Genomic DNA, 13,335 nt, shown 5'->3' with positions numbered 1-13,335 from the left:
AGCACGCGCAAGGTGAGGCGCGTTGGTAGCACGCGCACAGTAAGGCGCGCTGGTAGCACGCGCACAGTAAGGCGCGCAGATAGCACGCGCAAGGTGAGGCGCGCTGGTAGCGCGCGCACGGTAAGGCGCGCTGATAGCACGCGCTTAGGAGAGGCGAGACGCTCTGATAGTACGCGCCTGCAGAGGCGAGGCACGCCGATAGCACGCTCTTAGAAGAGGCGAGGCGCGCTGATAGCACGCGCCTGTTGAGGCGAGGCGCGCCGATAGCGCGCGCCTAGGAGAGGCGAGGCGCACTGACAGCGTGCGCTTGCAGAGGCGAAGCGCACCGTTAGGGCAACCGCAAAGCACCACCGGACTTGGGCGCGTGCAGAGAGAGCGCCAGACTTTGCCAGGAACACAGGTACTTTTATGGAGCGCAAGCGAGGGTTTCTTGATGGTGCGGGGCCTGGCTTGGCCCCGCACGGACCCTTATAACTGACGTTCCTTAGTTGGGAACTAGAAGCAAACTGCATTGCAGATGGCCGCTGGGCCGCTTATATAGCTAGCGATAACATTTTCTAGAATTATAGATTTTTGAAAATATTTGTTCACCAGTAACAAATTTTAGATAAAATTTAGAACAAACTACTTGAAAACTATACGACCTAAACATTATGCTAAAGAATTTAGAGTAAATTAATAGTTTGACGGATTATGTCAAAACAAAGAAACAAATATGTCAAGGAAAATTTATAGTGAATTTTAGGTCGATTAGCTTCAAAATTATAATAAAAACATGAAATGATTAGAAAAACAACAAGGTAAGTAACCGGACGGGTCAGGGCCGTATTAGGGTAGAAGGAGTTTAGGGAGAATTTAGAAATGGTAGTCAGAAAGTAAACATTTTAAATAAAAAGTTTCAGGGAGTAATTTGGAAGACGAGAATCAGACAGGAAGACAAGGCAAAAGCGTTAAGGAATTATAGCCGATTGGAGAATCCAGAGGATCAGCCCGTGGGAGTAAGGACTGGGAGTTAGGACCCAGGTATGAGATGCTACATGGTCTGAGTTTAATTTGGCATCATTTGCAATGGTGAAAATTTCGCTAAGGCGCTTTTCAATTTCGGAAATCCATTTCTGGATATCAGCGGTTGAGACTACATCAGGGGCCTCGGCTGGTGCTACGGCTACTGGGGTTCCTTAGGCACTTTCCATAGCTAGTTTTCCTTCTGGAGGGGGGCTTCGTAGAGTCCGTGAACTTCTATTAAAAGCGTCCTTACCACTCATCGCTGTGTTTTTAAAATTGTACCCATTCCCCAAAATTGTACCTGTCCAAGTCGTAACTTTATAAACCCATATCGTGGTGGTTAGTTTCAAATGCACCGAGAGATGGCGCTGTCACTTGTGCAAACTAGCTAACGACTGTTTGCCTTAGAAATGTTAAGTGTTTAATTTTATATTTTATTTGTGAGACTTGTTTGGGAGATTATTATAGTTGTTAAGAGTACAAACGGCTTTAATTTGAAAACGACCTAAGGTACATCCTTGTTCATGGTCCTTCGAGCCGGATTTTGGTGTTAGTAGTTCAGTGCGTGTGAGCAGAGCTACTCTTCGCATCGATCTCATAGTGGCAGTGGATTGCTGTCCGGAGGGATCGATTTGGCTGGCAGCAACAGCGACGGTGGCGCCATCTAGCGAGAGCCAAGCTGAACACTAGGAGGTGTGTTGCCAGGAGAGGAGGACAGCGGAGAGGGCGCAAGCAGCGCGTCACAACAGATCAAGGTGGAAAGTTGGTTTAAGTGAAGTGCAAACCGTGAGTACATTTATATTATTTGGTACGCGAAAGTCAACCTTATTTCAAAGAAGTTCAAAACTTTAAAATCAGTGAAGTTTATCAAGAAATTTAGACATTTTCAACCTTATAACCAAGGAGTTCCGGACTTGGTGCAGAATTAGACTAAAAATTAACTTGTAATATTTAGCTTCATTAGTTTTAGGACTTAGAATAATTAGTGAAAAAAACGAAGGTACGGGGAATCCATGCCGGATTTTGGCTAAGTCCCAACATTTCAAACACTTGTAATTTTTTACAGATTTTACCTCGTGTCAGGTTTACACTTGTGTAAAATTGGGTTAGTTTGTTTATGAAATAGTTGTTGCAATTTAAATTGTAATTATAATTTAGAAACTTTGGAATTTTATAAAATTGTTTAGTTTATTGTTTCAACATGGAATCTTTAGTAAATTTTCAAATTGATTTGTCAAATCGTATAACTAAGGCGAGAAGTAATTTTAAAAAGTCCCCTAAGGAGCGTATAACTGAATATTATGTAGAAAGTAAGCTCGAGGCATTGGAACAGCTGTGGACTGATTTTAGGCAGGGTCATAAAGAGCTACTGCAAACAGCTGATGCTACGTTACTAAAGTCTTTGAAGTATACGATCGATGATGTGTATGATTTAACAGAAGAGCATTATATGACATACAAGTGTGATTTGAAACGCATTTTAACCGAGTTCAAGTCTAATGTAAGTAAGATAAATACGAGTGCAAATGAAAATGTAAATAAAAGGTCTTCTTTGGTCAAATTGCCTAAGATTAGCATTCCCACATTTTCAGGGAAGTATACAGAGTGGCCCACTTTTCGGGATTTGTTTGTGTCAATGATACACAATAGCACAGAGTTAGATAATGTACAAAAGCTGCAATATCTTAAGGGTTATTTGGCCGGGGAAGCTGAGCAATTGATTCGGCACACACCCGTGTCGGACGCAAATTACGCTCAATGTTGGAAACAATTGGAAGAACGCTATAGCAACAAAAAATATATTTCGAATTGCATTTTGAAACGTCTGCTTAGTCAACGGAATATTACTACTGAGTCGGCAGGTTGCTTAAAAGAGTTGATGGATACTTCTTCCGATTGTTTAAATGCATTACACAATTTAGGTATAGATGTTTCGTCTTGGGACCTTATTGTGATTCATTTACTTTCACTTAAATTGGATGCCGAATCCAGAAAGCAGTGGGAGCTGAATGTTGCAACTAATGTGTCGTCGGATGCGTTGCCGACGTTTAAAGAATTTCAAACGTTTTTAACCAATAGATATCGCGCTTTGGAATTCATTGAACCGAAAAATGTATACAAGGCAACACCAGTCAGTTCAAAGGCTCCCAGTAATAAAGGTCACACAAAGGTGTTGCATGCGACAACCATGGTAAAAATAAATTGTGAATTTTGTGGCGAGGAGCATAAATTATGCTTTTGTAAGAAGTTTGCTAACCAGGATTATGAAAAGAGGCACGAGTTCGTTACCAATAATAGAATTTGTTATAACTGCTTAGGTAGCAATCACGGTGTTAGATTTTGCCAAAAAGCCACCAGTTGCAGAGTATGTCAGAAAAAGCACCATTCATTACTTCATCCAAAGGGTGTTCCAACGGGTAATTTAGGTAGTTCAGATCAATCAGTTAGTAGGGCAACTGACGGACCTTCAGTTGGAGGCTCCAGTCAGGCTTCAGATGATACCACACCGGTAGTGACTTGTTTTGCGAAAGGTCAGGTACAAACCCGAGTTTTGTTACCCACGGCAATCGTAAACGTTGAGTCCAAAACAGGTCAGTATCGGCCATTCAGAGCTTTGTTGGATCAGTGTTCACAGGCCTCTTTTGTAACAGAGGCCACAGTTCAAGGGTTGGGATTGCAGAAAACATCTGCCAACCCTACAATTTCAGGATTAGGAGATGATCCGAGGGTTGTGAGGTCAAAAGCAACAGTAATGTTAAAACTCCAGTCATTAACGGATCCGAACTTTAAGATTGAGGTGAAGTGTTTTGTTTTGACAAAAATCACCTCTTTGCTTCCCGAGAGGCAAGTGTCGGTTCCGGATTGGATACAATTAAAAGACTTGTGTTTGGCGGATAAAAACTTTGATACACCCAATAAAATAGACGTTTTACTGAGTGCCGAAGTTTATGGCCAGATTTTAAGGGAAGGTGTATTGAAAGGACCAGCCGGGTCCCCGGTAGCTCAGTGCACTGCATTTGGCTGGATAGTGTCTGGATCAGTGCGCACCGCAGGAGCAGATAACCAAATATCCGTTTTCCATACACAGGTGGAGGACAACGAAATAATAAAAAGATTTTGGGAATTGGAAAATGAGCCTTTATTGAGTACACAGATTTTAACAAAGGAAGAACAAAGGTGTGAAGATTTGTTCTCTGCCACGACGCGTAGAGACGAAGATGGTAGGTACGTCGTGAAATTGCCATTTCGCGATGAAGAGTTGACCTGCAACAATGGGAACTCTCGTGAGATAGCAATAAAAAGGTTAAAGGCATTAGAAAGAAAGTTCACAAAAGATAAGGTACTAAAAGAGAGATATACGGAAGTAATAAATGAATACTTACAGTTAGGTCATATGGTGTCTGTACCAAATCAAGAGATAAGTAAAGAAAGATCAGCTTACCTGCCACATCATGCAGTCGTCAGAGAGGATAAGATAACCACCAAGGTTAGGGTGGTCTTCGATGCATCCTGCAAAAATGAAAACGGCGTGTCATTGAATGACAACTTGATGGTTGGACCTACGTTGCAGCCAGACCTGCGACATTTGATCATGAGTTGGAGAAAACATCCAGTATGTTTGATAGCTGACATCGTTAAGATGTACCGAATGGTGAGAGTAGCAGAAGAAGATTGCGATTTTCAACGCATAGTGTGGAGAAGTTCGCCGGAAAATGATATACAAGACTACAAGCTACTCACTGTCACTTTCGGCACGGCGTCAGCGCCTTATTTAGCAGTAAAAAGTCTAAATCAAGTCGCCAAAGATCATAAACAAGAGTACCCAATGGCATCAGAGAAAGTCGCAAGGGAGTTTTATATGGATGATCTGATGACGGGATGCCAGACCATAGAGGAGGGTACAAAATTATATCAGGAGATGAAAGCACTATTAAAGAAAGGTGGATTCATTCTACAAAAGTGGTCAAGTAACAAAGATGAATTACTACAGATAATAGATGACTCAGGAAATGGAGAAAATAGCAAGCAGGACAAAGCTTTAGAATTTAAACAGGACAATATAGTAAAGATATTAGGACTCACCTGGAACAGAAGTAGCGATGAATTTCAATACTCGGTGAAGCTGCCTCCGTTGTCTGCACCTGTAACAAAAAGGAAAATTATATCCGACGTTTCGCGGTTATTCGACCCCCTGGGGTGGATAGCTCCGTGCGTAATAAAAGCTAAGATATTCATACAGCGATTGTGGATAGCAGGGACAGGATGGGATGAGGAACCACCATCAAGCATCTTAGAAGATTGGTATACTTACCGTAATGAACTGGCTCAACTTACCAACTTCAGTATTCCGCGGTGGATGTTCACAAGGGCAGATGACGTCGTCACTGAATTGCATGGCTTCTCGGATGCATCCAATGTTGCCTATTCTGCGGTGGTTTACATGCGCGTTATAAACGCAAATTCGGATGTCCATGTCGTCTTAGTTAGCGCTAAAACGAGAGTGTCACCCGTTCGGCAAGTCAGCATTCCACGCTTGGAACTTTGTGGTGCTGCCTTGCTGACTAAGCTGTTGGTTGAGGTAGCTGGAGTTTTGAATATTCCCAGGAACGATATAAGGGCTTGGACGGATTCCTCAGTGGTATTAGCATGGCTAAATAAACATCCAAGTAATTGGAAAACGTTCGTGGCGAACCGAGTTTCTGAAATCCATTCCAAACTGGAATCCTCGCAGTGGTTTCATGTCTCCACGAAGGACAATCCAGCTGATTGCGCTTCGCGAGGAGTGCAGCCATCGGAGCTTGCAGAGTTAGGTCTGTGGAAGTTCGGTCCGAAGTTTCTGTGGAACAAAGACATAGCATTAGTGATGGGTCGTTACCAGTAACTTACTCAAAAGTGGGAATATTCCCGGTAATGCTACCAGTAACATTACCCAGATCGGTAACATTGAGTAACTTTGAAAAAATTATTAGAATTGTATATGCTTTTTTCGTGTTAAATACTTAAGAAAATAATAATGCTATTATTTACAGTCATAAAACAGTCAAGGAATCTCTGAAAGAGTAAATTCCCAATGTTACCGGTAACATTCCCAATATTACCAGGTATTTTTCCAAAGTTACTGGGAACATTACTATCTGGAAATAATGATTAAAAGTGAAGACTGGAAATAAAGTAAAAGAAAATATGTGTATAAATCAGTTTAATTATTAGAATAAACCAATCAACATCTAAATATATAAAAGAAGAAACTGACTGACTGACTGCCTGACTGACATATCAACACACAACCCAAACCGCTGGTTCTAGAGATTCCAAATTTGGCACGTAGGTTTCTTATAAGGTCTAGGGGTGCACTAAGAAATGATTTTTTCAAAATTCACCCCCCAAGGGGGTTAAATGGGGGTTCAAAGTTTGTATGGGGAAACAAGATTAGTTAGACTATTATATTCGAAACTTCACAGGAGTATTCCTAACGATAAATGAATAAACACGTGTTACAGGTTTTTTTTGCAAATTCCCCCCTAATAGGGGAAATGTGGTGACAAAGTCTGAAAATCAACATGGATATTGTTTATATGGTTTATCGGGTTGCTAATTAGGAAAATAAGAACGATTTTAAAATCCAACGTTACGGACGTGAAAAACCATCTCCCCTGTTGGGGTGCAATGGGGTTGAAATGTCTAAATATCAATATGGGTGTCGTTTTTATGGTTTTTTGGGACGTTAATTACGAAAATCGCATCGATTTTGAAATTGAATAATGTGCTCATGAAAATTCTTGAAAGTACTCGTATTTGTGCCAAATTGCAATTCAAACGGTCCAGTAATTTCGGAGCAAATCGGTTGTAATAGACGGACCGACAGACAGCCACACGTGATCCTATAAGGGTTCTAATTTTGCTTTTGAGGTATGGAGACCCACGTTATCCTAATAGATTTTTAAATTGGTATTGGTGCCATCTCGATTGTCGTCAATCGGTACCTAGGCGAGAGCGGGCGGCGCGGCGGGGCGGACGGGGCGGAAGGAGTAAGGCATCGGGAAACTTCCTGCATCCGTAATGAGTACATTCAAGGTGCTACCAGAAGGTGGTTGTCTGTTTGCTTCTTATAAGTTTAGGTTTCCATTCTAAGTACAAAACATCGTAAGTATATATATATGTACTCTACCTACGAACCATATACCATATAAACCATCTTTTGTAAGTAGTTATAAAACCATATTTTCTCCTTCCCCTGCCTCCCCCGCACCCTGTACATTAGACAACAAGCCGCGGGCAAAAGCTAGTTTCGTATAACGTTTCAAGTGACAAACGTCATTTTTGAGTTGTTGGAATTTCGATTTTATATTAATTAATCAAATTTGAAATTAAAGTAGTAGTAGTAAAGGGATAATAAATAATGATCACAGTTTTATACAAAATACTAGCTTTTGCCCGCAACTTCGTCTGCGTGGAATTAGTAATTTGGGTAGCTTATTTTTAAACAATCAGCTAGATTTATTGTTTCCCCATACAAACTTCCACCCCTTTTTACTACCTAAATTTTACCCGCTGAATAGCTTGTGGTAGCCCCCTGGTGGGAGATCAGCAGCGTCTCCAGCAGAAACTTGGTCACCAAAGTCTTGCAGGTGTTCCAGGTCTTGAGCTATCTCCATCATACACTACCAACGACACGTTGAGCGAGTGTTACCCCTGACCTTTTGTACCCAGCAGCACTCCAGGTGTTCCAGATCTTGAGCTTTTCCCATAATACACTACCAGCGGTACGTTGAGCGAGTGTTACCCCTGATCCGTTGCACCCAGCAGCACTCCAGGTGTTCCAGGTCTTGAGCTTTCCTCATCATATACAACCAGCGTCACGTTGAGCGAGTGTTACCCCTGACCCTTTGCTCCCTGTAGCACTCCACATTGTCTTGAGCTTTATCCATCGTATACTACCAGCGTCCATCGTATGTTACCCCTGACCCGTTGCACCCAGGAGCACTCCCGGTGTTCCAGGTCTTGAGCTGCCTCCATCATACATTACCAGCAGCACTTTGAGTGAGTGTTAGAAGAGTGGAGAAGAGAACAGGATGACTTCGGGAATAAAAACTCTACACCCTCCCCAACAATTAAGACTATCTCCATATCAAATTTCATCTAAATCGGTTTTATTGGATTCCATACAAATTTCCACTCCCCTTTTCACCCCCTTTAGGGTTGATTTCTAGGGTAAAACCTATCCTGTGTCCCTCACGCAAAATAGGCGCAATAGTAAGACGTCGAGTCTATCCTATGTCCTTCCCCAGGACCCATACCAAACTTCATCTAAATCGGTCCAGCGGTTATTGATTCCCCATACAAGTGTCAACTCCCTATTCCATCCCCTTAAGGGGTGAGTTCTGGGATAGAGAATATCCTATGTCCTTCCCCGGTGCTCACTATCTGTATACCAAATTTATAAAATTGATCCCATAGCTCTTATGTCAGCGAATTAAGAACTATGGGACATATTTTTGAGTAAGTTGTACTAAAAGAATAAGTTTTGAACCTTATTTTATCTCATATAAGTCATCACTATCATCAGTTTCGTATGTTACCGGCTTTTGGGAATGTTACTGGTAACATTGGTAACTTACTAGTAACATTCCCAAATGGAAACTTACTGGTAGCGGGAATGTTACCGCTGCCCATCACTACATAGCATACAACAGGTTAAAGAACAACGAGACGAATCAAGAGCAATCTTTAAGAGTTCACATTGCTACGAGTGAGATAGAAGCGCCGATATTGAACAAATTTTCTTCGCTGCAAAGGTTGATCAGAGTGATAGCATTTTGCAGAAGGTTTATCACGAAAAAAGAGATAATCAATAAAGGTCAAGAGCTTAAGCATTTAAATAAATGGGAACTCGATGAAGCGTTAGTGACTTGTATTAAATTAAGTCAAGTTATTGAATTTCAAGCTGAAATAAAAGAAATACATACTTACGGACAGGTCACATCCAAATCGTCCAAGCTACTCAGTTTAAACCCTATCATCGATGAGCAGGGATTACTTAGAATTAATGGACGAATCACTAACTCGCAAGAACCTCAAGGCGTTAAGGAACCCATAATCTTGCCACACCGATCACACCTTTCTGAATTGATAGTGGACGACGCTCACAGGAAAACGTTACACGGTGATGCAAAATTGATGCTAAACTTTATCCGATCGGCATACTGGATTATGGGCGTCAAAAATCTGGTAAAAGGTCGTGTGCGCAAATGTGTGGTTTGTGTGCGGCACAAGGCTAAATTGCAAAATCAACTTATGGGCCCTCTACCGGCCGTTAGAGTTACACCCGCCAGAGCATTTTTAAATAGTGGTGTAGACTATGCGGTTCCCATAATGCTGAGAACCTCTAAAGGCAGAGGTCATAAGGCTTTCAAAGGTTATGTAAGTTTGTTCGTATGTATGGTTACAAAAGCCGTACATATTGAAGTGGTAAGCGATCTTACCTCCAGAGGTTTTTAGAAGCGTTTAAACGCTTCGTTGCTAGACGCGGTCACTGTGCCAACCTGTATAGTGACAACGGAACTAATTTTATAGGAGCTTCAAAGGAGCTCAAAGAGTTGTTCGATGCGGAGAAGTCGACAATGACCAAAGAAGTGGCTGACAGCCTAGCTGTTCGTGGCACTAATTGGCATTTTATCCCTCCTCGCGCACCCAACTTTGGCGGGTTATGGGAAGCAGGCATAAAATCGGTCAAATATCACGTCAAACGCGTAATTGGCGAAGCGACTCTGACATATGAAGAGATGAGCACTCTGCTTAGCCAAATTGAGGCTTGTCTGAACTCGCGTCCCTTGTCTATGTTGAGCAATGATCCAACAGAGGCCGTTCCTTTAACCCCAGGTCACTTCTTAGTAGGAGAGCCACTTGTGACGATCCCTGAGGCAAATTATGAGAATTGTAACCTAAGTACTTTAAAAAGATGGCAGATCACTCAAGAGATGTTACAGAATTTCTGGAGACGATGGTCGAATGAATATCTAACACATCTCATGCATCGTTACAAGTGGGCCTTCAAGACCCCTGAACCGGAAATCGGGAACATAGTTTTGGTGAAGGAAGACAATTTACCTCCTAGTAAGTGGCTTTTTGGTAAAATCCTCACTAAATATCCTGGTTCAGATGGATTAACGAGAGTGGTATCGGTGAAATGTAAGAACTCCGTGATAAAACGGCCCACTTCTAAAATTTGTGTATTACCAGTAAGTGAATAAGCGTGCAATACAATAGTGCAATAGTAAGACTGTTAGTAGATAAACCAATTTGTCATAGATTTAATAGCTCTAGTTGTATCTAAGTGAATATGTTACTTAATATAAGTGTCGAGTAGCTAATGTTGCAATGGTGAGCAGTCAGAAAGGCCATTCGGTCCTTGGTGGGCGGTATGTCCAAGTCGTAACTTTATAAACCCATATCGTGGTGGTTAGTTTCAAATGCACCGAGAGATGGCGCTGTCACTTGTGCAAACTAGCTAACGACTGTTTGCCTTAGAAATGTTAAGTGTTTAATTTTATATTTTATTTGTGAGACTTGTTTGGGAGATTATTATAGTTGTTAAGAGTACAAAGGGCTTTAATTTGAAAACGACCTAAGGTACATCCTTGTTCAGTACCCAATCGGTATGATTCACACGTCGATTCACAGTTTTATGAGAAGTGCTGCAACTAATTTGACACAGTTACTATTTTATTGTTATGATTAAATAAATACACAATTTCGCAATGGACACGACCGCCTATGACGGCCGCCGGCAGTAATGATAAGAATGGTAAGTATCTATCTATACATATAATAAAGCGGAAGAGGGTCGAAAGTCTGTACATGGAAGATATTCGAAAAAAAATAGCTGGGGATACTTAGAATCGATAACAGAACACGTTCCAACAGTTTTTAGAATTTTTGTCTGTTTGTCTGTTTATCTGTTTGTCTGTTTATTTGACCGCGCATCAAACGAAAACGGCTGAACGGATTTTGATGCAAACTTTACTAATCTGTCGAAAAAATCCACGGCCAAGTTATAGGCTATAAAAATTAGAGAAATTTCACCCCTAAGGGGGTTAAAAAGGGGATGTAAGTTTGTATGGGGTTCAAGATTTATTTTAAGCTAGCAATTTGAAACTTCGTTAAAAGATATATTATTTAAATACAAGAACACTAATTTCAGCGCTTTTGAAAATTCATCCCTTAAGGTGGTAAAAAAAGGGGTTGAAAGTTTGTATGAAGGTCAAATTTTTTTTGAGTGCGGAACTTGAATCTTTATATAAAGGCACAACGAAGACTGGTCACCACAAAAGTACCCAATACCCTACTCAGAAGCCGAAGGGCTTCTGGCTGCAGAGGAAATACTGGGGCCGCCTCAACAGAATCCGCACAGGTCATGGCAGGTGCAATTATATGCGACACAAATGGGGATGGAAAGAGAGCCCGTTGTGTGACTGCAGCCTTGAAGACCAAACTACCCAGCACATTGTTGAACGATGCGAAAATAGACGTTTCCAAGGCAGCCCGGAGGACCTCTATAGGTACCTACCAGTCTAAACGATAACCCCATTCAAAAAAAATACCCTTTCAAAATTTATTTTATACGACTAGCGCTCTGGTTGTATATTAACTAAAATTTACAACCCGTTTAGCCTAGCCGAGCGGGTATTGGCAGTATGGCAGTAATCCAGTTCAGGAAGCTAATGGTCCTGATGGGTTCGAATCTCAGCGAGGGAATTTCTTTTTGTATTTTTTGTTTTAGTTGGGTGATGTTTTTAAATTAGCATTTCCTAAATAATAAAGCGGAAGAAGGTCGAAAGTCTGTACATGGAAGATATGTACATCCGCAGCGCGGCCGAGCCCGGCCGGCGGCGGCAGTAGTGCGCCGCGACACACACGGCCCCCGCGGACCTCGACTGACCTCACGCTGTGCCATCAAAATATCAGGTGCCTAAACAATAAAACCAAATCTATTGAAGTGCTATTGTGTAATGACTTAAAATGTGACGTGCTTGTGCTAACCGAGCACTGGCTCCGGGACAGTGAAATTGTATCTGTAACGTTACATAATTATGACATAATATCATATTACTGTAGACCATCTATTTTACATGGAGGAAGCTGCATCTTTGTGCGTTCAGGTGTTAGGGCCCTAAATAGGCCAGACATTAGCAATATGTGCGTACAACAAATTTTTGATGCGCTCCACCTCTTAGACCACGATATATTAGTAGTAGGCATTTATCATTCCCACTGCACTGTACACACTAGTGACAAGCAGTTTCTAGCACTATTAGATAAACTCCTATCAAAAATAAATGAGAAAACCTCAGTGCCATAATAATGGGTGACATTAACATTGATCTTCTTAACGACACATCTTCCAAAAAACAATATTTCTGATATTTTATCGTGCCACAATTTTAATCAACACATTAACTTCCCAACCCGAACCTGAAATAATGCTAACACCGCCACGCTACTCGATCATGCATACTCGAACATCTGTGCCGACCGTGTGTATGCTGATTGTGTCACCACGCACCTGAGCGATCACTCGGCGCAAAAGATAAGGATTGTAAACAAACCGCTCGCGCAATGCACTCCTATACCTAAACGCATTTTCCGTATTGCAAACAAAAACTGTTTCTATGCTGCCCTAGAATCTATTGACTGGCCTGTGGTTGTTGCAAATAGTAATAAAAATTGTGAATCGCTATCTGTCACATTATTAAATATATTAGTTAATAAATTTGAGATTTGTTTTCCTAAGAAAGTACCTAAGGCAAATACAAGAAAATATCCATGGATTGATGATGAGGTATGGAACTTGAAACTTCTTCTTCACGATATTCCGAATCTAAAAGATAAGTATCCATCTAGTAATCAGGTCTCGGATATGGTGGCTAGCATCTCATCTAAATACAATTATATGTTAAAAGGTAAACGCACTGCTTACTACAGTGCTCTAATACAGAACGCACCTAATAAATGCAAACGTATGTGGGGAGTAATAAACAAAGAATTAGGACGGGGTTGTCGCGAGCGCGCGGACTATACCGACGTAATAAAGGACAGTCATGGTTTAGCATTTGAAAGAGAAGAAGAAACTGAGTCACTACGGCATTCGTGGGCCCGCACTATCGCTTCTAATGTCATTTATATCGAACAGGAATCAAGTTGTCGTAGGGGATAGTGGCCGTATCAGGTCAGATGAGATGAATAACCAGCTTGGGGTACCGCAGGGATCGTGCTTGTCAAATACCCTGTTTAGCATCCTCCTAAACGATCTCCCACAAATAATAAAAGGGT

General features: G+C 41.4%; 1 protein-coding gene and 1 long non-coding RNA gene across 2 annotated transcripts in view; both read left to right on the top strand.

The window, feature by feature from the left end:
• The window catches only part of LOC134754494 (uncharacterized), a 296,086-nt gene that overhangs the window by 32,425 nt on the left and 250,326 nt on the right, over positions 1–13,335 (top strand). The gene's annotated exons all lie outside the window — the stretch shown is intronic.
• LOC134754189 (neuroligin-4, Y-linked-like) overlaps positions 1–13,335 on the top strand; it is a 146,565-nt gene that overhangs the window by 41,930 nt on the left and 91,300 nt on the right. The window lies entirely within an intron of this gene.

Source organism: Cydia strobilella, chromosome Z (assembly GCF_947568885.1).
Source record: "Cydia strobilella chromosome Z, ilCydStro3.1, whole genome shotgun sequence".
In the NCBI taxonomy this organism is placed as follows: Eukaryota; Metazoa; Arthropoda; class Insecta; order Lepidoptera; family Tortricidae; genus Cydia; species Cydia strobilella.
The sequence above is the reverse complement of the archived record's forward strand: the minus strand, read 5'-3'. Positions and strand labels throughout refer to the sequence as shown.